We start from the raw sequence: 26,247 nt of genomic DNA on the forward strand, positions 1-26,247 counted from the left end.
GTAGGTTTCATTGTTATATCAATACTTTAAGATTTTGCTCTTACCATTCTCTCAGAATTATCATCTCAACAAGAATGCAATCGTTAGTTATGAAGAAGTAGTTATCACAATCGCAGTTTGATTCGATTTGAACAAACACTTAATCAAAAAGAAAAAAAAATGACGTTGTACAGTTCCTTGTTCAAAACTATTAGCTTGGATCATATTCTGATTCAAAGCACCCTAATTTATGCACTTTTATGAACTTGAAAAAAAGTCAACAAACATCTCCATGAGCAAACTGCATCGTGCCATGCAGGTCCGGTTCTACATTTTGCGGGGGCCCTGTGCAAAATGGAAAAGCGGAGCCCCCTGAAAGTTAGTAACATTTAGGGAAATTTTAAATGGAAGAATATCTTGTTAATTAATTAATTAAATCAAATATGAAAAATATTTATGCACATAAATAAACAAGTATGCTCTTTAGCATCAATTTAAGTATAGGGAAAAAATTTGTTAAAATATAAATGTGTTTGTATGTACATGATATATTGTTTTATTATGTAAGTACACATTATCATATAAATACGCCAGAACAATGATTTATTTAATAATATAAAAATATGAAAAAATATCCATTTTTACTATAAAGAATGAAATATATGTATAACAACTTATAAGATTTAAAAGAAATCTTAATATATTAAATTTTATTTAACCTAATGCGCTTATCAATAAAATCATTTATAACGCTATCAAAATTCAAATGTTTTGCAATTTCATGCTCTATAGATATTATTGCCAGGGACGACAAACGTTCTTGAGACATAGAAGATCGCAAATAGGTTTTTATTAATTTTAATTTGGAAAATGACGTTTCTGCAGATGTGACTGTAACTGGACTGGTCAACAATATTTGCAATTATGAAATTATTTGCAATTATGAATTTTAAAATATTAATGGGTGCATCTTCTGGAACAATATTTCTAAAAATAATTAATTCATTGTAAAATTCAGATTCATCAATAGCTGTTTGCAGCAAAATTTTAATTCATTTTCTGTCATTTTTCTTATTAATTTCATATCATAAAGAAATCCAAATGATTTTTCGTGAATTTCATACAATTCAATCTTTTTTTGACAGTTTATAGAGCATTATCTAAAATTACAAAAAAGAAATTTATCCTAAAATTATCTTTGTTATCACCTATGTGTGATTCATCAGGTGTTTCATAATCAAAAAATACTTTTCTTCGACGTACTCGACTTTCTTTAAATTTAATTTCTATTTCTAATAGATTTGACAGTTCTTTAGCAATTTTCAAAACAGCTATCAAATCGTGATATTCTCTGCTCTTCAAAGTACTGCACGAACTCTTTAATATGCTTAGTTGCTACATCTGTGGGAATTTTTACATTTTGTAATACTTGACTTACTAAATTAACTTTTAACAAAAGCTCATACCAAATTACAAGGCTTAGTATAAACTCAAATGAATCTATTTGTTCATTCATATATTGAAACCACTTCTGCTTTGATAGTATTATCTGATGCAGTTTTAAATAATTCTTTTAGTGCATTTAAAAATTCTGGAATTTGAAAACGTACAGCTCTAACTGATTCTATTCTACATTCCCATCTTGTATCATATAACGGTTTTGTAGTTAATTGTTTAACAAATTTCTTTAATATGTCCCAATGTGAAGTTGAGGCAGCGATTAATGTATATATTTTTTGTATAACATTAAAAAAATTTATTGCTATAATTGATGATTTTGCTACATCCCCTAAAATCAAATTTAAATTATGACAGGCGCAAGGAGTATAAAATGCCTTTTCGTTTTCATTTAAAATGTAAGCACGGACTCCCTTATATACTCCTTTCATATTCGTTCCATTATCATACCCTTGCCCTCTACAATCTAACAATTTAAGATTTAATTTATTCAAAAGTGATTTTATATTTTCATATATACCTTTACCAGTAGTGTCATTAGTTGTTAAAAACTTCAAAAAGTGTTCACGAATTTCAATATCTGCTTCAAATATATGTAAAAATCTAAAAATTACTGAATTTTTCTCCTAATGACTAACATCAGGAGTACAATCGAGAATTATTGAATAGTACTTTGCCTGTCTTATCATATTTAAAATATTTTGTTGAATTTTGGTTCCCATATCAACAATTAATGCATTTTGCACAATGGGTGATAGATACGAATATTGTTTCTTACCTATAATTTTTTTTCCCCCGAACATCGCATTAAATGATCTTTTAAAAGTGGATCAAATTCTACAATTAATTCTATGATTCCAAAAAAAATGCCATTATGGGCTGTGTACAAAGTATCAAAATTACCTCTAAAAGCTAAATTATGTTCGGATAAATAAAGAATTGCTACTACTATTCGTCTTAAAACATTTAAAACTTAAAATTTAACCGTTCTGCTTCAAATTTTATGACATTTTGATTTGCCTGATCAATTATATTGCGATTTTTTAAATTACATTCCATTTGTGTCCATGAATACATGCATTTCATGTGCACTGGCTTTCGTTCGTGCGACTTTAATCTTTCACTTATGTGTCGCTAGTCAAAAAGGCCATTATTAGATAAAAAATTATCATCAGAAGAAATTAATTTGCAACAAAAACAAAAAATAGAGTTGGAAGAGTTTGAATATACAAGCCATCTTCTGTTTTGCTTCTCTCCGTTTGCAATTGTCCTAACATAGTGACTGTGGAAAAACATCTCCTGTTCTCATCTTTTGGAAAATCATTTTCATTCGGAGAAGACGGTGGACCACGTTGTACAATTTGTGTTAGTGTTGCGTTGTTCAAAATTTTGGGCCATGTTGCTGGATCATCAATAGTAAATAGTTCACCTTCCTCTGGTGTCTCAGTTTTAGGATCTTCAATACTCATTGTTTAACCAAACGCGTCATGTTCTCCGCTTCCTTTGATTATTTCAGAACTCTCATTATTAATTAATGTTGAAGCCGAAGAACTGTTTGTAGTTATATCAGAACTCCCGTTATCAACTGATATATCTGAACATATATATGAGTTCAACTTCATAAATTTAAACAGTGAATTTCTTTGACGTTCCTCAGCCGCTTCTTTTTCTTGTTTTCGCTTTCGTTTTTCATGCCCACTTGGGTATTTTCTTCCATAATAATCTCTCTCTCTCACGACTAGTCATACTCTAGAATTAAATACGATAGATTTAATTATAAAATAAGTTAATCAATTAAAACAAATTACTTACCTGATAAATAAAATATATCTAAAATAGATAATATTAGAAAATAAACAAATCTAATATAGATATTGAAAACTGCTATTGAAGAAAAATTCTGATGTCGGATAACCTAAAACCAGTTTACAAAATATATTTTTTAAGATGTTTTGCAAGTAATGTCACATAAAAAAATTGCCATGACAGTACGTGTATATACTTACTTGTTCATAAAATCATAAACTAAAATCAAAAAATGCCTTAAAATTATTAAAAACACCTGCTTTAAAATGCACTTTTGCCTATTTAACACTATGTTGTACGATATTGTTATATATCTTCGAGTAGTTTCAAATACTACCGCTCTAGCGCTACGATCTTATTTCGCTTACTATAACAACAATAGTTGGTTGTAAAATTATATACATATATTTTTCTATATAATAATTACAATATTAATTTATATAATAATTTTAAAAAAATTGATTTTCTTTTTTCAATTTTTTGCTCTTTGCGGGGGCCCTGTGTCACCGCACAGTTCGCACACCCATGAATACGGCCCTGGTGCCATGTAACGAGTCTTTATAGCCGGTATAAACTAGAGGAATATGATGCTTCCAAGTCATTGCAACTGTCCAAGTGAAATGGATGCGAGAAGGGAACTGACGAAGTTTGAAAAAGGCATTGTGATAGGAGGTCATGTTGCAGGCCTAACTCTTCGGCAAATTGTTGACATCCTATGTCAACAACCAGCGATACCGTACTGAGATTGGATTGCAGTGAACAACTCACGACACTCATCGAACATGACCGTAGAGTGCTATGGAGGATAATATGTAAAACCCGCCATTCTGACACGTTGAATACGGATTCCTCGGCATCAAGTGAAACACGAATCGTTACAAACACAACAAAGGGTTTCCACAGTAGGAACGTAATATGCAAGTCACACATTAACCAAACCAATATGAGCTTGTACAGTAGGATGTGGACGCTTGGAAAGCTGTGTTATGGAGCAACGAATCTACCGATTTGTTGGACGCCGATGAACGTGTCTTTTACCAGAGTGAGTAACCCCAACTATAAAATTCGGAGGTGACGATGTGATGGTATGGTCTCGGTTTGTGGTGCTTCGAACATTGAACTCTGAGAGGTATCTGGACATTCTGGACAATGCACTGCTTCCTACTTTTTCTACGGAACTGACCATTGTTTCTTTCTTTCATCAAGACAATGCACCGTGTCATAAGGCTGCTGCTGTAACTGCGATATTTGTAGACATGAGCGCCACCACACTTGACTGGTCTCCACAAAGCCCTGATCTCAACCTTATTGAACACCTGTGGGATGAACTGGAGTGTCGGGTGAGGTCAAGGACGTCCTCCCCACAACAGTCCAGGACCTCATTATATGCCTGCAGGAAGAATGGTCCAAAATTCCCATTGATCGCTATTGTACACTTGTGGAAAGCAGTATGTCCTGTAGGATTGCTGCAGTCATCGCAGCGAGAGGGAGTCCTACATCTTATTGTATGAAATTTCTAAAGAATATTTGTATATTGAATTGAAATTAAAGCATCTTATATTGCTTAAATTGAAATAAAAAATGATATCTGCCAATTTAAGGACTCCTAGCTCATTTGAAGTGGCGTGTGCCGTCTACTGCGCTATATCGCCAGAAGAAAGAGCGTAGTAAATTCGATTCTAGTCGCTAACTAGTGGAACTTTTACTAAGCCTTTTTTCGAGTGGTTCCAATGTTAATCGATCTCTTGTACGGGTAAGTGTTTTTTTTTCCTTCTGGAAACACTCGAGCTACCCGTAAACTCAAGAACCTCAAGAAAATCGACCCGTAAACCCGTAAACTCAAGAAAATCGACCGTAGAACTTTGACTATTTTCAGACAGTAAATATTACTGTCTGAAACACAGACATTACTGTGTTAAAATTATGGACCACAAGATTGCGGAACTTGTCAACTGCCTCTCTTTACTGGATGCCATGTGTAATGTGATAGTCTTGAGCCAGCTATCTCTGATTGGCTCCGGTGGAGATTGAACTGCCCACTCGCTCTCCAAAAGTTAGATAGGACTAAAACGGTCTTGCGTACACGATACAGGGGAATGAAGGGCGTCAGATGATTGTTTTTTTTATCTGGTAATTTAAGACCTTGCAGTTTTCAGTTTTAAAGGAGGCGATTTTCCATTTATGACCAAAAAAGTTTAATAATTTATAACTGAACTGTTATTTTTAAAACTTCTTGAAAAAAGGGTAGAAACAAACTTCAATAATAAATATTGCTATAATAAAGTCCTATTTAAAAGCACAAAATCAAACCGCAGTAACATTATTACATAAATTATTAAAGAAATATAGTAATACAAGCACAGCAGACTATGAATGAGTAGAGCAGTGGCGCATTTTTATTTTATTTTATTTTTTTTTGCGTCCCCACAATAAATTTTCAATCGAACTTTTGAGAGCTCCAGATGAATTCCCAAATGTTTTCATTTGGCCTTCTAAGTTCCACCTTCCTGAAATACGTTGTGGCTCAGCATTAGCTACATCACTGTGTTTGTGTTTTTTCCTTATGAAAAGCTTTTTATATAAATACAATACGGCATGTATTTGTAAACTGGTGGAGATGACCTAAACTTCTAGTTGATAGAATTCATCACGGCACGACTGGAGAACGAACAACCCTTTCTTTTCCATTTTAATCAGTTTTTATGACCCGTTTCTTGAATTTCTTTTCAGCATTACGTTTCCGTCTTTTTATACTATTATTCGTTGTTATCTGGGATACTCTAATTATTTTGCAATCGCACAATAATAACACTGCACTGGAAGTAATTAATCAAAAATTAATCCCCATTTCCGATATAGTATACAACCACCTATATTTAGAGTACATGACTTACCTTTATACGAGGCTATTAGTGGCATAATAATGAAAGTACCGTGTTAGAATTCCTTTAATTAGCATGTTAGGTGGTAGATTTTCCCTTAAAGTCATTTCCGACCGAAAGGGTCGTAGGTGACTTTGTAGGCATTGCCCACAAAGTGTTCCTGGTGAGATTTTTACAGGGTAGTTCACCATTGCTTTCCCCAACCGTCCCAGTTTTATCCGGGCTCGAGACCAGCATATGGCTAGGACGTATTCATGACTGTAATCCATGTGTGTTCGCGGGGCCAGTTTGCCTGTTCTAGGGGACGAAAAACCCGAGTTTCCGGGAGAAAAACCCTCCACCTCCATATGAGACCGGCATATGTGGAAGGGTACCCAACATGCTGAGCCTCCGTAGCTCAGTTAGTATAGACGAAGCCCTTTGATTGGGTGAAAAGACCTGGGTTCGATTCCCGTCCATAACGCGAGAGACCTTTATCTGGTCTCTTTCGACTAAAGACCAAGTGAAAAATAAACTTTCAACATCTTTCTCTAAATCCAGAGTAATTTAATAAAAAGGTGACACACCGTTTGGCAGCTCCTATAGTAGGAGATGACCTTGCTAATGCTTCTGCCTTGGTATCTCCACTTGGGCCTGGCTCCCACCAAAGAGACCTCAATAAAGGTCGAAACTAGTCTGGGTAGTGGCCCTTCCCATTTAATGCATAACATTAGACATATTCGCAAGGAGATGTGTTTTGCATTATGGGAGATACTGAGATAGAAGTGTTGGTATCTTGCTCCACCTTTGCAAGGAGTCGCCCGGTACCACCTTACCCCAGTCCTGAAGATACTTTCAGGCGCAAACTTTGTTTGCACACACTTGGATAAAGGATTAAACGAAATTTATTATAGTCTGACCAAGTGAAAAATAAACTTTCAACGTTTATAAGAGTCGTTTTTGTTTCTCCAGCACGTAAGTTATTGCAGGAGGACTCTGGCTGAACGATTTGAATCGAACATGGTATCGGATAAAATTTGAGTCATCCGAATTTTTGTTTCAATCGGGCAGACTTGAAAAAAATTTTGTTCAAATCGGACAATTTGCTCAAAGATGCAAAATGTGTCAAATTCATATAATGCAATAATATTTAGCATATTCTCTGAGAATATGTCGATGTTTATTTTGTTTTTTTTCGATCAGATTGTTTTTATTGGATGGATATTATTAATAATTATGCACTGACAAGTAGGAATTTAATTAAATTAGTATTTAGAATCTCTATAAAAAATAGTTTCGATTTCAATCGGACTATATGTAGTAAACTGTTGAAGTGTTATGTACACTATGAGTTAAAATTCAACTCTGGTTCTTCATGGTCTAGTGCAGTGGTGGCGAACCTATGGCACGCGAGTCAGAGGTGGCAGGCCCGAGAAATTTGCTGGCATGTCAACGATTTACATGTGATATCCTTTTATATACTTATAAATTATTCAGCTTTTTTTTTATTTTTTTAATTGTTACATACAAGTTAAATTTTGTTTTACAGGAGGAGCATCTATGAAGACATGAATTTGATTGGTGCAGTATTAACACAAGATAACGCGACCCAAAGACAAATGGAACCGACAATTTTTGAGTTGAGATGCTAATTCTCTTCAACCGAATTCCATAACATCTGCAACTGTCATAACAACATTCACTATATATTTCTTAGTTTTAAGACATTCACGACGGGGTGTCGTTTATCGTTCTCATTACCGGCGGGGCTCAACTCACACAAAGTTTCAACCTATGATTGGTTTTTATTGCCTTGTTTGCGTTTGGGGAAGGGGAACTCACACAAGCATTATATGGCATGTTTCAATTCGTGGTAGAATTTTATTTGAAGTTAGCCTCTGATCTGTCATAATGACAACTAGAATTTGAAATGCAATCAAACAAACACTTATTTCATGTAATTGAAAAATTGGACAATCGTTTTAGTTAGCTACTGTGTTTCTGGTGCAACATATGGTTTTGCTTGCCTATACAGCGTAGTTTCTGTGAGAGGGGTACATGTGATTCATTAGTTGGGCGCCGTTTTTATTCCAGCTGTCTCTAATTGCACTATTTGTTGAAAAATATATTACACAGACTGCATAAGCCTTTTCAAGGGATACATTAAAACTTTTTTTTCTTCTTGTATCTACAGTATATAATGGCTGTTGGGGAGGACGTGTTTTTTGTGTGGGAGGTATATATATATGCAAAACCTTTTAATGTCTTTTTTTTCGTAAAGTGAAATCAGGGGTGCCAGTTATACGCGAGGGCAAGTTCTATTCGACGGTAAGCGTTCGCCGACATCGACACCCTTCTGCTGCTTCCCCTGCTCCGCTGACTTCTATGGTGAGTTACAATGCATAAATATTTCTCTCACTACCGGTTTTTTTTTTTTTTTTTTCAAACCAGCATCATTAAAATAAATTTAATAATGCAATAATCAATTTTAATACTGAATAATATTATAAATTTTTGGTGATCAGAATGGGATATGTCAAAAAAACTTACCAAAAGTTAATTTAATGATGTTGGCCTGAGAAAACTCCAATATTTTAGCATTAGTTCTGTGATTGATAACTAATTTAAATGCGTACTTTTATATTTGTCGACATGCTACACCGTTACATTAAGGGTATTAATACTCTATGATTATGCAATAATTAATTATTAATACTTATTTACTCAAATAAATAGCCAAAAGGCTTCACATCGGCGATACAAAATTATATAAATTAAGTGGATATTAAATCCAACATTATTTCAAAGCCGACTACAGAAACTTATAGACGTTTCTTGCGAAATTTGACCAGACATCTTACGGGAATACACTCGCCAAATTTCCCACGAAAATTCTATAGTTACTGTAGTCGGCTTTGAAATAATGTTGGATTTAATATCCACTTAATTTATATAATATTCATACTTATGTTAGTTTAATGTATGAACTTTAAAAAAATGGGAATGGTATTTACGAGTAAGTTTGTTGGGACTGAGCCCTCTAATACAGTAAGAATAAATAAAAATACAGTCTATAGAAAAAGAATTGAGAACGACTGATCCTTAGGATACCCTGACTTTTCCCTTTTCTAATCGTACGTGTGTTCATTATGCATTTCGCATCGCCCATCTGCCAGTAGGAAGAAATATGCAGCGGCAAGTGGGAATTATAAAGATAATTTAATTTAGGCATATAATAAAATGTTGATTTTTTTTGAAACTATAAAAAATGCATTTGATTTAAGTTGTGAATTATTTTGTTACAGTTCTGCCGAACATGGCTCGAGAAAATAAAAAACGAAAATTATCACAGTCAAGCAGCAGAGAGTTCCAAAGATGGTGGACTGAAGAGTATGGCATGATTAATAAAGACAATAAAGCAATTTGAGTTTTATGTTCCGGGACAATTGTGTGTAGAACATCGTCAGTAAAACGGCATTATGAGACAAACCATAAATCGCTCCTTGAGAAAAGCAAGGACGAACAGAAAGAATTTATTGCTCGGGCAATTAAAAATAGGAATATCCAGTCAACAACCCTAATGAAATTTATCGGCAGTCGTTCAAATATAACTGCTGCTAGTTTTTTTTGCCTCAAATGTAATTGCTAAACATGGGAAACCTTTTAGTGATGGGGAATATATAAAAGAAGCATGGTTAAAATGCGCACCAGTTCTCTTTGAAGATTTTGAAAACAAGGAATAAAATTATTCAAAGAATAAAAGATATGCCTTTGGCTAGAAACACGGTGAAAGATAGAATCATAGAAATGGCTAAAAATATAACTCATCAGCAAAAAACAGATATAAAATCTTCCGGTTTAATTTGTCTTTGTCTTGATGAGAGTACTGACATAACTGGATCAGCTCGTTTAGCAATTTTTATTCCTTATTGTGTTGGGAATAACATCAAAGAAGAATTGATTAGTTTAACATCATTAGCAGCAACAACAAAAGGAATAGATATTTGCAACGCAGTTGTAAATGCACTTGCTGAAAGAGATATAGATCCCTCCAAAATTGTATCAGTAACTACTGATGGTGCTCGCAGTATGTCTGGAGAGGAAAATGGGTTCGTCAATTTATTTACCAAATATGTTGGACATTAAGTTCTGGGTTTTCATTGTATTATTCATCAGCAGGTTTCATGCACAAAGGCTAGTTTCAAGAAGATATTATGAGCATTGTAATAAAATTGGTCAATTTTATATCGGCACGCGCTTTAAATAAACGAAAATTTATAGAATTATTAAGTGAGGTAAACTCGGTGTACAATGGTTTACTTATGTACAACAACTTCCGATGGTTAAGTCGTGGGAAAGTTCTTCAAAGATTTGTTGAGTGTTTAGATGAAGTCAGACTTTTTTTACATAATGAGAAAATCATTGAAAAATACAATCAATTAATGAACGTCGAATGGCTTTCGAAATTAATGTTTTTTACTGATTTGTGTTTACATTTAAATGAATTAAATGTTAAACTGCAAGGTGTTAACAAGACAATTATTGTCATGTTTGATTTAATCAAAGCATTCGAAGCTAAATTACCAATTTTTAATCGTGCCGTTTAAAAATTGGTAATTTAGCTTTTCCATTACCTCCCGATATTTACCAAATACAAAAAAAAAAGTCTTTGCAGATCTAGAATCCCATGAAAAAACTGATCAAGTTAAACTGACAAAAGAGTTTTCTACAGTTATTCAGTCGATAATCAACGAATTTTCTTCAAGATTTACGCAGTTCAGGCAATTTGCAGAGACATCAAAATTTATTTTGCATCCGGACACAACATCAACAGATAAACTCAATTTGGAGATTTTCGAGTGGCTGAATTTGGAAGATATAGAAATGCAACTAATCGATTTTCAATCTAGTTCTATATGGAAACAAAAGTTTGTCGATTTGAGAAATGACTTGGGAAATAATGGAAAATGATCGATTATTGGGGGCAATTAAAAAGAATGCAGAAGAGGAAATATTGAGAACTTGGAATGCCATTCCTGAAACCTTTTGTAGTATAAAAAAACTAGCGATGGCTATATTATAAATTTTCTCCTCTACATATGCTTGTGAGTCATTATTTTTTTTTAAATGAATTTTATAAAAGACAGTTTAACACTTTCATTGCCAAGCTGAAAATTGGAATTTCGTGTAGTGTCCAAATTTTTTTAATTTTTTTATTTAGTTAGCGACGTCCACGCGATAACGCGTGATCGGCCGTTTGGTGAGAGCTCGCATCGCGCGATATCGTTCATTGCCAAGCTGAAAATTGGAATTTCGTGTGGTGGCCAACTTTTGTTTATTTTTTTATTTAGTTAGCGACGTCAACGCGATAACGCGTGATCGGCTGTTTGGTGAGAACTCGCATCGCGCGATATCGCGTGATTAGCAATGAACGTGTTAAGAAATAGAATGATTGATGAATCTAATTCCGCATGTGTATTACTAAAAATGACAAAATATGAACCTGATATAAAGCATTTGGCATCTAATGTACAACAGCAAAAATCTCATTAATAAATTGATATTGATAAATTAATAAATTGATAATAGGTTAATATTGATTTGTATACGACAATGTGTATGTCAAATTATGCATTCATCATTGTGAAATTCTATATTAATTTTTAAACTTGTCTTAATAAAATTCTGCAATTAATTTTGTATTAATCAATGTTAATTAATTAATTAGTGTTGTATTAATTAGTTGCTGACGTGTTCGGCACGTCAGCAACTTGATTTGTAAATTTTTGGCACGCGCCGGCACGTCAGCAACTCGATTTCTAAACTTTTGGCACGCGCCGGCACGTCAGCAACTCGATTTCTAAACTTTTGGCACACGCGGACATAAAAAGGGTTCGCCACCACTGGTCTAGTGGGTGCACTACTGTTTCTATGAAGACTGTTTATTGATGCTGATTAATGTAAATATACATTACTCACATTTTCCTTTACCTCTTCTGTTGTCTGATATCTTTACTTATTCTCCCGCCCCCTTATAAATCTGTTTTTATTGGCAAAATGATTTGAGACGATATTAATAATGCTTTTTTCTTCTGCTTTTGCTATAGGACACATTCATGATAAATTTAAGAAAAACAACAAAATAGTCTATAGTACATATTTGTCCCAAATTGGCTCGAGTTCCTTTTTTTTTTTTTTTGTGCGTGTGTGTGAAAATGAACGATACTTCTTTAACAAAAATGTAATTTTTTATTAAACGCACATTTCTTTAATTGCCTTTTCTTACTTGTTTTAAAATAGATTCGTTTAGTAATATTCTTAAAGTTTATTCTGAATTAGAATACAGAAAATTAAAAAAAAAAAAAACACTTAATGGAACCTAATAGTTTTTTTGAAGTCCAAAATACAAGGAATCATGTACGCTTTTTATTATTTCTCTGTTGGTGAGATTTGTTTTCTTTCGCATAATGCGAAGATGTGTAACATGCACATAAAATAATGTAAATAAATTTATTACATTATATTTGCCATTCCACGTGATTTGTAACTCAGTTATTCTAGAAAACTGGGGATGGCTGCATAACATTTTCAACACAGTGTATGTATACATATGTGCTTTATTGTATTCCATTCAGGAAAGGTGGGGGAGGATCTTCAAGATATAGTTAGCATAGACATTTATAGAAAGATAACCCATCTTTCATTGGATACATAGTCCCTAATAATGTCTTCAGCACATTATCATATGAGGAAAGGTCGGTATTTTTGGAATGCCATTTTCTTGATGCTACAAATGTGCTGATCATATCTCTATATGCCTATTATAAAACATCGTCGTGTCCACATTTCCTGACATTGGGTGCATAATGGGGAGAGATCCATCCTGTTAAAATCCGAAAATGCAAGATATAGTTAGAGCTCTGGAATAAATTAAACCTTAATATGATGTTGGTTGACAGTACCATCATGAAATGGAACTCTCTCTGCCATACATTCAGTCACTAACGGCTTTCCATCACAACATTATCATTGCAGACTGAATTTTCGTATTAAATCCTTCAGTCCCGGCATCTTGCCCGACTATAGTGTCTGGAAATTCGTTATTCCAAGTCATCTTAAGGAATCGTTTTCAATAATTCAAAGAAAATTATGGGGATAAGAAGACTCTCCGACCACTATTTATCAGAAAAAAAATCAGCTAACGCCTATGTTGTTCCCGTATAGGGAGTAGGCGGGGCCGTTTACCCTATCTAACTTTTGGAGACTGAGTGGGCAGTTCAATCTCCACTGGTAGCCAATCAAAGAGATAGCTGGCCCAAGGCTATCATTCATCGGTACGCAGTGAAGAAGGCGGCAAGCTGGTGCCGCCATCTCGTGGTCTCTAACCCTAACACAATATTTTTAATGTCTGAAAATAGTGTGGGTTCTACGGTCGATTTTCTTGAGTTTACGGGACGAAAAACCCGAGTTTCCGGGAGAAAAAACCCGCTAGCCCGTGCCAGAGATCGACTAACTCGGGAAACGGCCGAAAAAAGGCTTAGAAAAATTTCCTCTAGTCCGCGACTAGATTTGAACCACCAAATCCTTTCTTCGTGTAGTCAAGCGCTGTAGAGTGCAAACGCCACTTCTACTGAGCTACACAGGCTCTTTATAACTATTTATCTTATTATTATTATTTTTTTAATTTTCGTTATTGCAATGAACTTGCATATTAAACGCAGCAAGGTTTTTTAGCTGGGTTAAAAAAGAATTATACTTGATAAGAAATTATATTTTCATCTTTCATTTGTTCAAGCATGAGCACACAAGATGTTTGCATGGGAAGTATCTTCACGCCTCGGCAACTTATAGAGGCGTTGACTTCACTTCAGTTGACCCATTATCCCATGATGCACAGTACATAATGAGCAGCTAGCCTGGTTGGCCGAGTGAATGGTTTCTCTTGGCTCCAACCAACAAGGGGGGTTGGAATCCTAGTATAGACATGGATGTTTGTGGGTCCTTAAATGGAAGATGACTTTAATCGCCCTGTGTGAGACTACCACTCTGCTTGAACAAGTTCTATCGTTTGATCACATGAGCAGCAGAGTTTCCGGATTATGTAAAAAATTAATAAAAAAAAAGAAGAAGAAGAAGAAAAGAAACTTATACTACCTACATTATTAATATAAGTTTACAAACTTTCGTGTGTGGGATTCACATAAAAAAATAAATTAACAAAAAACTTCCTTTATGATTTATATAATTACCTTCCATTGTTGGAGTAGTCACTAACCAGAAGAGATTTCGACCTTTCACACTGAGGCCTCATCAAAGTGAAATGGACTCTTCGAGATACTGAGAGCTAAATCAATGGCAGAAATTGTAGCAAACAAAGAAATTTCTTCTCAAGTATAATTTACATCGTAACATAACTTGGTGCATTCATCTTCAGGAACGCTAGTAGCATTGTCTTATTTATGCTACGAACTAGAAAAAATAATAATTAAGGGAAAAAAATATAAAGCCACCGAATAAAAAGAAAAATAAATTACTAAATTAATTTTAAACTCGATTACTAATTGGTTTTGAATTATTAAATTAATTCAAAATAAACTTAAACTTTACAAATGCTTACATAACTGAATTTAGATTGAACAGACCAGACTAGAAAATAATAAATTAATTTGTCATTATATTCTACACTGTAATTACTTCATCATTACACGCCCTAATATTACTTCTGTCATATTCTACACGTTGCGCGTATCATGGTTTACATTTAAAGTCACATCATTCGTGTGACCTTAGTATTTTGCGACATGCGGAAGAGTATTTATTCACTTGAGACTGAACCAGATCACGAGCGTGGAATGTACGAAGTACATGACTAACACGTGACAATGACATCAAGAGTACACGCGCACTGTTCCCAGTATATTCATAAAGGTGAAGTCCAAGGAGCAGTGAGTGTATTTTCAGCGTTGCTGGTAAACAACTACAGGGTAATTATTCGAGGAGGGTCACTGAAAGAAACGAGTAATAGGGAATAGCGAAGAGCTCGGTAATCATTCTGCACACTTCTAGAATTTTAACTACAGACTCCGGTACTAACGTTATGAAAGCATTTCTTGCTGACGGGAGACCGTCGAGTTCGACTAGTTACTTATATACAGTTTATATATATATAAGTTTTTTTACCTTGGGTAATATATATTAGGGTTACCAAGTAATTTTATAAACTTGGTTATAAAATTTTATAAATTTTATAACCAAGTTTGTCCATAGACATTTATAGAAACAGTCATATAATTAAAACCGAATTAAAAAAAAAAAAAAGGTTAACACACACACACACACACACACACACACACACACACACACACACACACACACACACACAAAGTAGTTATTTATTAACTACACGATAGTTTCGTGCGAGTTAAATGGGACTTTTTCACATGTGAAAGAGATAAAATATCATGAAGCATACTTAGTAATAGTAATAATAGATTAGCATGGCGACAACAAGAACGGTGTTATGTTGGATTTCGACAATTCAGTTTAGTCGTGGGCATGTGCTCATTGTAAGTCTGTAAGTAAGTTATTGATACGGAAGTGGCAGATTTTTTTTTTCCTTTCTTCTCTACTCGGGTTTTTCATCCCACATGCAAACTGGCATGTGGGATGAAACATCCACTAGCTTCTTAATCTTAACCCAGTGGTGTAGCTACAGCTTTTGCTGCCCGGGGCGATCCCTGAGTTTGCCGCCCTCTCAATACACATCAAAAATACTACAAAAAAAAGTCAAAACGACGTATAGGGAAGTAAATTAAAACACTACGTTTATTTTTGAAGTAAAACTTTAATTCCAACATTCTAAAATTATTTTTCTTGCTTTTCTGTTAGCAAAATCGTCGATGACATTGGCGAAGTCTATTTCATAGTAATGTAGGTAATTCTTAATCAATTTTATTTAGAAAAACTCCTCTCACAACTAGCAACACTTACAGCAATTGTGAGGAAAATTCGCAGTAGTATTACAATATTTGGAAATGATTTCTCGAGACTGTATTTTAGAATTAACTACAAAAGTTCAAAGTGCCGCCCGGGGCGGACTTTCCCCCTTCGCCACCCACTAGCTACGCCTCTGCCCTAACCTTAGCTATTTTGTAGTAATTGCGAACAACAACAACAAGTATAGAGTTTTTAATAACATCTCCATGAACTTTTTCCGTCTTGTCGTAACAATGGTATAGGATTTCGGACTCATCCCACACACACACAAAGGCAGAACATCTATGCCCACGGCGGGATTCGAACCAGCGATAATGAGGGGGAATGCGCTTAACTGGTCGGCAATTATAGGATTTTTCTTACAAAAATTCCGCGCGTAAAATACCTCCCATAAAAGTTTCTCCTATAAAATACGTCAAGTGTATTGAATAATGCTAAAAACATGGTAAAAACACAATTCCAATATCACACCGCAATCCATGATAGCTTTAAAAGTTAACTCTTAAATGTTACACAAGGCAAGGAGCTCCTATAGAAGCGGACCGACATTTAGTATCGGCTAAATTCATTTGTATTGGAATAATAAATTACAGGTTAAAAAATAAATAAAAATAAAAGGGAAGAAAGAGATATGACTTGGCTATTTTAACAAAATAACAAAACACTTGCATAATAAAATTTAAAATCTCTCTCAAAATTTTTCATTTTTATCATGTCTTACTATAAATAAATAAATAAATAAATAAAATATATATATATTGTAATAGAATTTGAATATAGTTTGTGTTCTACAAAGTGTAAAAGTATCAGAACCACTGATCTAGTGGAAGTGACCTTGATACTCTTCAACGATGCGGAGTAGCTTCTGTGGGCACTGTATGTACGCGAAGCATGTTTTTGAAATTAGTATAAAAAACTCTTTAAAATTATGTGACAATTAATGTTAGGACCAAAAAATAATAAAAAACAAATAGAATAAATATCTGAAAATAAAAAGTAAGAATGATAAAGAAACCTTCTCCTATTCTCTTTACAAACTCTAATACAGGAAGTAATTTTGATTATTCTGACACCCGCAACTTTTATAGTCGACTGCTGTCAAATTTTGATGGTTCCGATTTTTATTCTTCGATGAGTTATGACTGTCACAGATGCACTCTGTTATCAAGAACAGCCTTTCTCAATTTTTTTTTTTGTTACCCTAGAGGAACCCTTTATATCTTTATGTTTATTTATTTATGTATCATACGATACACTAGGAACCTCGGTAGAGAAACCATGATCTAGCTCAGTATTTCCCAAATTGTAAGCGCACTCACAGGCAGACGTGAAAGTTCTGTAGTGGGTCCGAGGCACTTTTTTTTTTTTTTTTAGTTTTGTATTTTTGTCGCCGTATTTTAAGTGCACGGCATCTATTTTATAATTAATTTTTTAATGACTGAAAATTGTAAAGGAAGTTTTAAATAAAATGTGTATCTTGGCATATATCGACGCACTTCGTTAGGAACGTCTTGTTAACTGCACGATCACGTTCCAGCTGCGTGGTTCAAATTGTTTACATTAAAAAAATTCAAATAGTTCAAATCACACAGTCGGAACTGTCCATTAAATTTCGACATCATTCATATATCTAAAATTACGATGGTATACTCAGCAATTGTTTCACCATCCATGCTTGCATCTGTACATGTTTAATCATGTTTGTATTTATTGTAATGCATTTAATAATTAAAAAAAGAAGTTTCATATGTTTGTAATTCAATAATGTATTACTCTCAGCCTAGCCTGGACACTTCCTTGAGGTTACATATCAGAAAATTGATGCTTGTAATTTATTAAAACGCAAATGTTAAATAATAAATAACTTTATAATTATTTGTGTTTGAATGAAATATATTTACACCCTCTGTCCAAAAAGAAACTGAACTTTTCGAAAATAGAAGAAACTAGTGGCGCCACCTGTTGTATCATTTTGTTCGAAAGCGGCAACCATCATTAGTGTTGTGTCAACTGTTTATGACATTTGTTTCATTAGAAGCCGAGTTATAGTGCCAAGAGTGACGGTGTATTTTGACGAACGGTCGATAAATGAGTTTCAAACAGAGAGCTGCGATTGACTTTTGTGTTAAACTTGATAAAGGTTTTACCTAAACGCATTCAATGCAAAGCGCCAGAGTGCTGAGTGGAGACCACCAGAAGAGGGGCATCCGAAAAAAAGTCTCTTTGAGAAGTCAAAAGTAAAGACAATGCTGATTTGTTTCTATGATTCCAAGGGCATTATCCATAAAGAATTCGTTTCGCCTGCCCAAACGGTCAATGGTGAGTTTTATCTCGAAGTTTTGAAGCGATTGATAACGAGAATTCGTCGCGTACGGCATGAATATCGTGACGACCGACGTTCGTCGAAACACACTGTCACTCTTGGCACTATAACTCGGCTTCTAATGAAACAAATGGCATAAACATTTGACACAACACTAATGAAGGTTGCCGCTTTCGACAACAAAAAGATACAACAGGTGGCGCCACTAGTTTCTTCTAATTTCGAAAAGTTCGGTTTCTTTTTTGAACAGCGGGTGTATAACTTCTCTCAAATTGTCTTTGCCGGCGTTACTAAAATTTCAAAAGGGGTACGATAGTACTGAAAGTTTGGGAAACACTGATCTAGACCAGTGCTCTCCAAAGTGTGGTACGCGTACCCCACGGGGTACGCAAGTCGATACGTGGGGGTACGTCAAAAAAAGTTTTATATTGATAGGAAAAAAATTAAGTAATTAATTAAAGATAAAGAATATTATTTTCTTTCATCAATTAAACATATATCTAATATAGACAAAGACGTTATAAAGATCCTGTAAACTTAAATTTGCGAGTAGCGCACATTGGGCGACTTTGCACACAATCGTCCGTGGCAAAGCTGTCATGTAAATTTTAAAACTAGGGAGTAAATCTCTTACTTCTTATCATTGCCATTGTTTGTAGAGCATCCTAGTGTTGACAAGCCCAACTAGAGAAGGAAAATTGCTTAGTTATCCTGCTATCTACAGATGACACCACAGCTGTATTAATTATTTGACTATTAGTAGTAAGTTTAACGATTTTTTAGTATATATTGTTTCTGTGCAATTCCAACGCCTTTTTGTGCTTACTTTTACGTTTACACTAGAAATAGTGAATTAATATTATCAAAATTGCTTACATTTTTTAAAAGTGTTTGATATTATCAATAGTAAATGAATTATATTTAAATTTTACAAATGAACCCTCACAAAATGGATAAATGGTTAAAAAAATTTCCTCCAAAAAAACCGCGAATTGAAGATAATTATGATAGTACTTCTACATCAGAGGAACAATAAGGAAAAGATAGGATTGATTCTTCTTTTCAAACAAGTTCGTTATCAGTCAAATTGGGTGATAAAAACATTAATCTGAAACTTAACAAAACCTTGCCCAAGAAATTTCGAAATTATCAAGAAGACTGCTTGAAATGGGGATTTACATCGACGATAGTCAACAATGAACCTCGTTCTACATGTGTATTGTGTCATGAGACGCTATGTAATGGAAGTATGAAACCATCATTATTAGTAAGACACTTAAAAACTAAACATCCTGAACATGAACACAAATCTTTACAATTCTTAGAACGATGTTTGAAGACATGTTATTCTCAATCCAACAACTTAAAAAAAATTCACTAAAATTAACGATAAATATTTGGAGGCATTTCTTGAGGTTGCATTCTTAATTGCAAAAGACCACAAGCCACACACCATTCCCTTATCAGCATATACTATTGGTAGACGTATAGAAATCATTGCCGATACTTTAAAGAGCAACGTATCGCAGTATCAGAAGCCATCAAACCAGAATTTCAAGAAATTATGAAAGAAATGCAAGGCCATTGTTGACATAAAATATTGTGATATGTTTGTAAGCTGTTAATAATAAAAATAATGTGTAAAAATATCTAGCGTTTTTAATTATTTTATGATGATACAAGGCATATTTCCTCTTTATGATACTTATTACAATAGATTTTGCTCAATCAATTGGGGGTACGCGCTATTTATTTTTTCTGTCTTGGGGGTACGCGATGTAAAAGGTTTGGGGACCACTGATCCTAAAGATAACGAAATCTTGTCTGTTGTATGTTCCTATACTTACTTTGCGGAAAGAAGAAATTTGATTGTTTATGGAGGATATACTCATATTAAGGAAAAAAACAAACAAACATCAAATTGCAAACTTAGTGATATTGGAAACTGGCATAAATAGTTATAAGATGGTGCAACATAGCTATGCAGCTAGGATTAAAATACGGAGAATTATATGTATCGTGCATTAGTCCTATGCAACGCGGTGCATAAAATATGTATTTATTTTTTGGCGGTCAAATCATCAAAACTAAAAAAATTAAGTCACAAGATTATGCATTTAGTAAATAATCATAGCACTGCTTCTTCTTCATGTAGCTTCCTCAGTGAGAGGGTGCTGCACCATGTCCTTCCAGTTCTCTCTGTTGGTGGCTTTCCTTTTTGTTTCTGCATAGCCATGCGATCCTGTCCATGATCTTATATCTTCAAGCCATGTCCTTCGTTTTTTGCCTCTTGATCCTTTTCGAAAAACCCGAGTTTCCGGGAGAAAAAACCTGCTTGCCCGTGCTAGAGATCGACTAACTCGGGAACCGGTCGAAAAAAGGCGCAGAAAAATTTCCTCTAGTCGACGACTAGATTCGAAACAAAGTCTTCCTTCGTTCAGTCAAGCGCCCTGGTGTGCAAACGCCACATCCACTGAGCTACACAGGCTCGTTTTCCTTATTTTTATTTCTTTATCTTGCTTTCCATCTGCAAACTCTTTACCTTCTTCTATTAGTAGCTGCAGTAATCTGATTAATTTGTTTCTGTTTTCTGCTATTAGAATGGTATCATCAGCATATCTAAGATTGTTGTATTTTATACTATTGATACTAATTCCTATTTTTTGTTTTTCAATCTTTTTCATCACTGTCTCGCTATAGATATTAAATAGATTTCGTGAAAGAATACAACTTTGTCTAACTTCTCTTTTTATTTTTACTACAGAAGCCGCAAAGTTAAACAGCTGCATTTTCTGTTTGGTGTAAATCATTTTTATAATCTTAAGTACATGATCTTCTGGGTCTAATTTATCTAATATATTGAACATTTTATTATGTTTTATCTGGTCAAAGGCCTTCTGAAAATCTATGAAGCATATATAAATGTTCCTGTTTCTTTCAAGTGATCTTTCTATTAGTATTTTTTAGTTCCAGAATAGCATTAATGGTTCCCATTCCACTTCTGAAGCTTTTCTGTTGTTCACCCAATTCACCGATTAAGGTTCTTTCAGTTTGTTTGTAAACAATGGTTAAACTAATTTAAGATGCATGAGAGATTAGGCTCACAGTTCTGTAATCCTCGCAATTTTGCGCATTATTTTTCTTTGGAATTAGTAGGCAGATAGGTGTTGTAAAAGCTTCAGGTAATTATAGATGTTCTGAATGGATTTCACTAAATAGTTGCTATTATTGCCAGTCAAGGCTTTCAGCAGCTCAGCCGGGATATTATCACACCCAGGGGATTTATTATTAGCAAGATTATTAATTACGTGTTCTATCTCCTTTCTTGTCGGTAGAGTGGTATCTGTTGTTACGTTTAATTTAAGATGTGGTGAATCATCTAACATGTTACCATTATCATCATCATAGTAATGGTAACATCTTTTCCTTATCGATGATTATGTTTCCATCTTTGTCCTTGATGTTATTAGATTGTGTACGTTTTGCTATTCCATTAAGTTCTTTCACTTTCAAGAATTTTTCTCTGGTTTTGTTAATATTTTGTAATTCTTTTATCTCGGTGCACTGCCTATTTATCCAGTTTTCTTTCAGTCTTCTGCATAACTGTTTGATTCTTTTATCCAATGTTTTATATCTTAATCTTTCTTCTTCATTTGCTCCTCTTTTCCATGTTCTTCTTTCATCAATAAGGTTGATTACTTCTTGTGTTATCCATGTTTTTTCTTTCTTTCTTCTTCTTCTTCTTCTTCGTTTATTGATGTGGTTTTTAGCAAACGTTATGATAGCTGCTTGTAGTCTATTCCACTGAGAGGGTTCATTATCGTTTTGCAACTGTGCAAACAGCAGTTCTGAAATATTTTCATTAAATTTTGATTTTACTATTGGATTTTGTACCATTTGCAGATCCCATTTTAGGGGTTGGCTTCTTTTATTTTTTTTTAGTTTAGGCGAATATTCATCTTCATTAAGACTAGTCTATGATCAGATCCATAGTCAGCACTTGGCATCAACTTTGAGTTCCGTATTCCATTGAAGTAACGTTTACTGACCACAATATAGTCTAATTAATTTTTATATCTTCCATCCGAACTTTCCCATTTGTGTATCTTGCTGTTGGTTTTTGCTCAAAATAAGTATTAGTTATGACGAGACTGTGCTTGTTACAGAAGTCAATCAGTTTTGTGCTCTCTCATTCCGAATTCCAAGTCCAAATGGACCCACGTGTGTAGATGCTCTCTCTGATCCAACTTTTGCGTTCCAGTCACCCATAGCACAAATAACTCGATTTTTCTTGTCTCCAACTTCCTTTATACACCATTCCATTTCATCATATGGAATGGTGTATAAAGGCTCCTACAGAACAGAATTTAACCATTCTGTTCTGTAGGAGCATATATTTGAATGATCAGCATATCTCTAGGTTTAGACTTCACTAGAATTGCCATTACTCTATCTGATTTTTTGATGACATGGATAATGTTTTTATTCATTTTCTTCTCTACAATGAATGCTACACCTTTCCTTGATATTTAACCACCTGAAGTATATAGGAATATATCTTGCCATTTGGAAGTTTCGAATCAAAATCTGATGATCCTCTCCAAAACGTTTCACTTATTGCTAGCATACTAATATTCAATCTCTCATCACATTAGCCAATTTCCCACATTTATTCAATCCTCTTACATTCCAAGTAGCAGTATTCAAGCAATTTCTGCGTTGAGTTTCTTTACAGCAGTCACGGACTGACGATACCGCAGGGCCTGTAGCAGGGCTTTATTTCTTTTCTATTTAGACATGATGCACTTAATCATAGCCCTTAAAGCTTTATAAATCTTTATAAAGCAATAACAGAATATTTTTATTTATTTTATTTTATTTTATTTAGTTATTGTTATTTTTCTAAGGTAGACAGGACAATTTCATCATTATGGCTAGTCGCTTCTTTCATTTGGAGCTCACAGACGACTGAAATATGATGATTATTTTAATTCATTATCTATACAGAGAATTCAAATCATATTACGGAAACCATGTTGCCTACAAAGGCGAAAAAAAGAAATCCCATTTTAAACGCCGAATGCTTTGAGTTTTTCTTTGTGTTATTTGCCAATATTTAACCGTATTTAATTTTCTCTTCGAAATGCTGATATTGAATGATGGTTAAAGATTATTTCTCATCGTGTTGCAACTGTCAACATAACTCTGCTTTAATCAGAGTGGCTTTGATTATGGTTAAAACGAATTTCACTGGTCTCTAACACTTTGACTCTTTTTCTTGGATTTCACTTACCATACAATTTGGAAACGTCTTGGGAAAAAAAAAAAGGCTTTTCTCAAAATGGCTGACTTATTTCGCCACCACTAAACATTCCTGGTTCAAATCTTGTATATGGTAAATAGAACGTCGTTAAGCCTTTCCAGACAAAAATACCATAGATGTTGTGCATATGAACAGTATTTTGTTCACGAATTCTACAAACCGCTGTCCCACCCCCCCACCCCCAAGATGACACTCATCCAAGAGATATTGGTTGTGAGCATAGACTTCATTATCTTCTTCCATGAAGATCATGAACAATATTGATAAACTTCTTGACTAGATATTACGGAGGATTTAACTAAGAAGAGAATGAGATTTACAGTAAGTCAGCAGGTGAATTGCTGATGTTATTGCATGTTTGCTTGAGCATTGCTTACTTTAGCATAAGTGGATACCATAGTTTTGTCATCTGCATAATGCAAGATCTTGGCTCAGAGATATAGCTAATCAATGTCATACATAATAATGTGGAAGCGAACAGGAAAAAGAACATCCTCCTTGTGTAAAACTTCTCAAGTTACTGGTAACTGTGGGATGATTCAATGCATTTTATTTTTTCTAAACCATGTACAAGTATAATGGATCCACCTACTGCAATATGTTTTAGCTCTTCTTTATTTTTTTCGTATTTGCTGACTTATCGAATTATTTCGATAAGTCATCAAATACGACAATAACAGCTTTATTATTATTATTATTATTATTATTATTATTATTATTATTATTATTATTATTATTATTATTATTATTATACCTTGAGTTTGGCGCCTTAGACCGCTCGGCCATCCTGTGTAGCTCAGAAGAAGTGGCGTTTGCACTCTACGGCGCTTTACTGCACGAAGAAAGGATTTGGTGGTTCAAATCTAGTCGCCGACCAGAGGAAATTTTTCTAATCCTTTTTTCGACCGGTTCCCGAGTTAGTCGATCTCTGGCACAGGCTAGCGGGTTTTTTCTCCCGGAAACTCGGGTTTTTCGTCCCGTAAACTCAAGAAAATCGACCGTCGAACCCACACTATTTTCAGACATTAAAAAAATATTGTGTTAGGGTTAGGGACCACAAGATGGCGGCACTAGCTTGCCGCCTTCTTCACTGCGTACCGATGAATCAGTGATAGCCTTGGGCCAGCTATCTCTCTGATTGGCAACCAGTGGGGATTGAACTGCCCACTCAGTCTCCAAAACGTTAGATAGGGTAAACGGCCCCGCCTACTCCCTATACAGGAACAAATAGGCGTTAGCTGATTTTATTATTATTATTATTATTATTATTATTATTATTATATTAGTGTTATTATGAGGTAACCATCCACGAGAGGTAGGTCAACCTATAGTATACTAGTATTGTGGATGGGCATCGGTATTGGTATCTAATGCAGCGTATTAGATTTCTAAAATCCAAAATTCTGCAGTTTTTCCTTTACTCTTCTGGAAACCATATTGTGTTTTTGAAAAAATATGAGTTTGTTAAGAACGATCCGTTCCATAATTTGGTTGATAATTGGTAGTGTAGCTATGGGTCTATAATTGCTGATTGAATTCCTCCCTCCATTGTTTGTATATAAGTGTGATTAATGTAGTATTTAACGTGTTGGGTGTAAGTCCCGTTTCCAAGATTTCATTTATTACTTTTAGTATGATAAAAACTGGGCTATCCATTTGTTGTTCAGTATTTTTGGTTCTTATGCCTTCGATTCCTTGACAATTTCTTGGATTGATCTAATTAACTATAGAGAATACGTCTGTTTCTCTTATGGTTGGAAACCACAATGTCTCATTTTCTTTCCGTCAGCTTGAGGGATCGCTCTTTATGAATCGAGAGAGCTTCTTGTGTAGTTCTAGGATGAAGTCTAGACTAAAGTCGTTTTCTAGCTGTTGGAAGATTTTTCCTATTTTTTTTGCAGCTGTGTTTTATGGTTTCAAAGGCAATGGCTTTGGAAATACAATTAAGTAACTCGTTAATCAAATGCTAGGTTTTTGTGCAAAAATTAATTTGTCTTAATTTTTCTCTACAGTAGTTTCTTTTTTTGCGTTTGTTATCTACATTAAGATTGTTCCTTATTCTTTTGGACTGAGCTTTTAAATCTGCGTTATCTGGGTGTTGGTTTAGTTGTTTCTATAGCGCATCCTATCATACCCTGTTTCTTGGGTAACTATTTCCTCGTCTATTATTATTATTATTATTATTATTATTATTATTATTATTATTATTATTATTTATTGATTTTTTTTTCGTATTGTTTTTCAGATTCAGGGCATTATGACTGTTCCATTGTGAAACTTTGGAACAAATCAATATAGTACTGCGAGTTTACATTGTATGATTTCTGCTATATAGCTATTTGGTCGTGCACTATGTTTATACGATCTGTTAGAAGCTCCTATCATACCATGATTCAAATTCCTTTCAAAACCAAGTACTTCCTTACCTGGCTTCTTAACAACCTCTTTAGTATATTTATAGATTCACTAGCACTTAACCGGACTGGTTGGCCGCATGGTTA

At 34.2% G+C, this 26,247-nt stretch overlaps 1 protein-coding gene and 1 long non-coding RNA gene across 2 annotated transcripts in view; one reads left to right on the forward strand and one right to left on the reverse strand.

The window, feature by feature from the left end:
• Positions 1-26,247, forward strand: part of LOC150095572 (serine/threonine-protein phosphatase PP1-gamma catalytic subunit A) — a 207,415-nt gene that overhangs the window by 65,946 nt on the left and 115,222 nt on the right. The window lies entirely within an intron of this gene.
• On the reverse strand, positions 3,001-14,894 carry LOC150095573 (uncharacterized). The gene is made up of 3 exons (XR_016550096.1): positions 14,722-14,894; positions 14,354-14,573; positions 3,001-3,186 (listed from the first exon to the last, which is right to left on the reverse strand). It is a non-coding gene; the product is annotated as an uncharacterized LOC150095573 (long non-coding RNA).

The sequence above is a fragment of the Typopeltis vanoorti genome, chromosome 20, assembly GCF_054136105.1.
Source record: "Typopeltis vanoorti isolate ZY-2024b chromosome 20, IOZ_Tvanoo_1.0, whole genome shotgun sequence".
Lineage (NCBI taxonomy): Eukaryota > Metazoa > Arthropoda > Arachnida > Uropygi > Thelyphonidae > Typopeltis > Typopeltis vanoorti.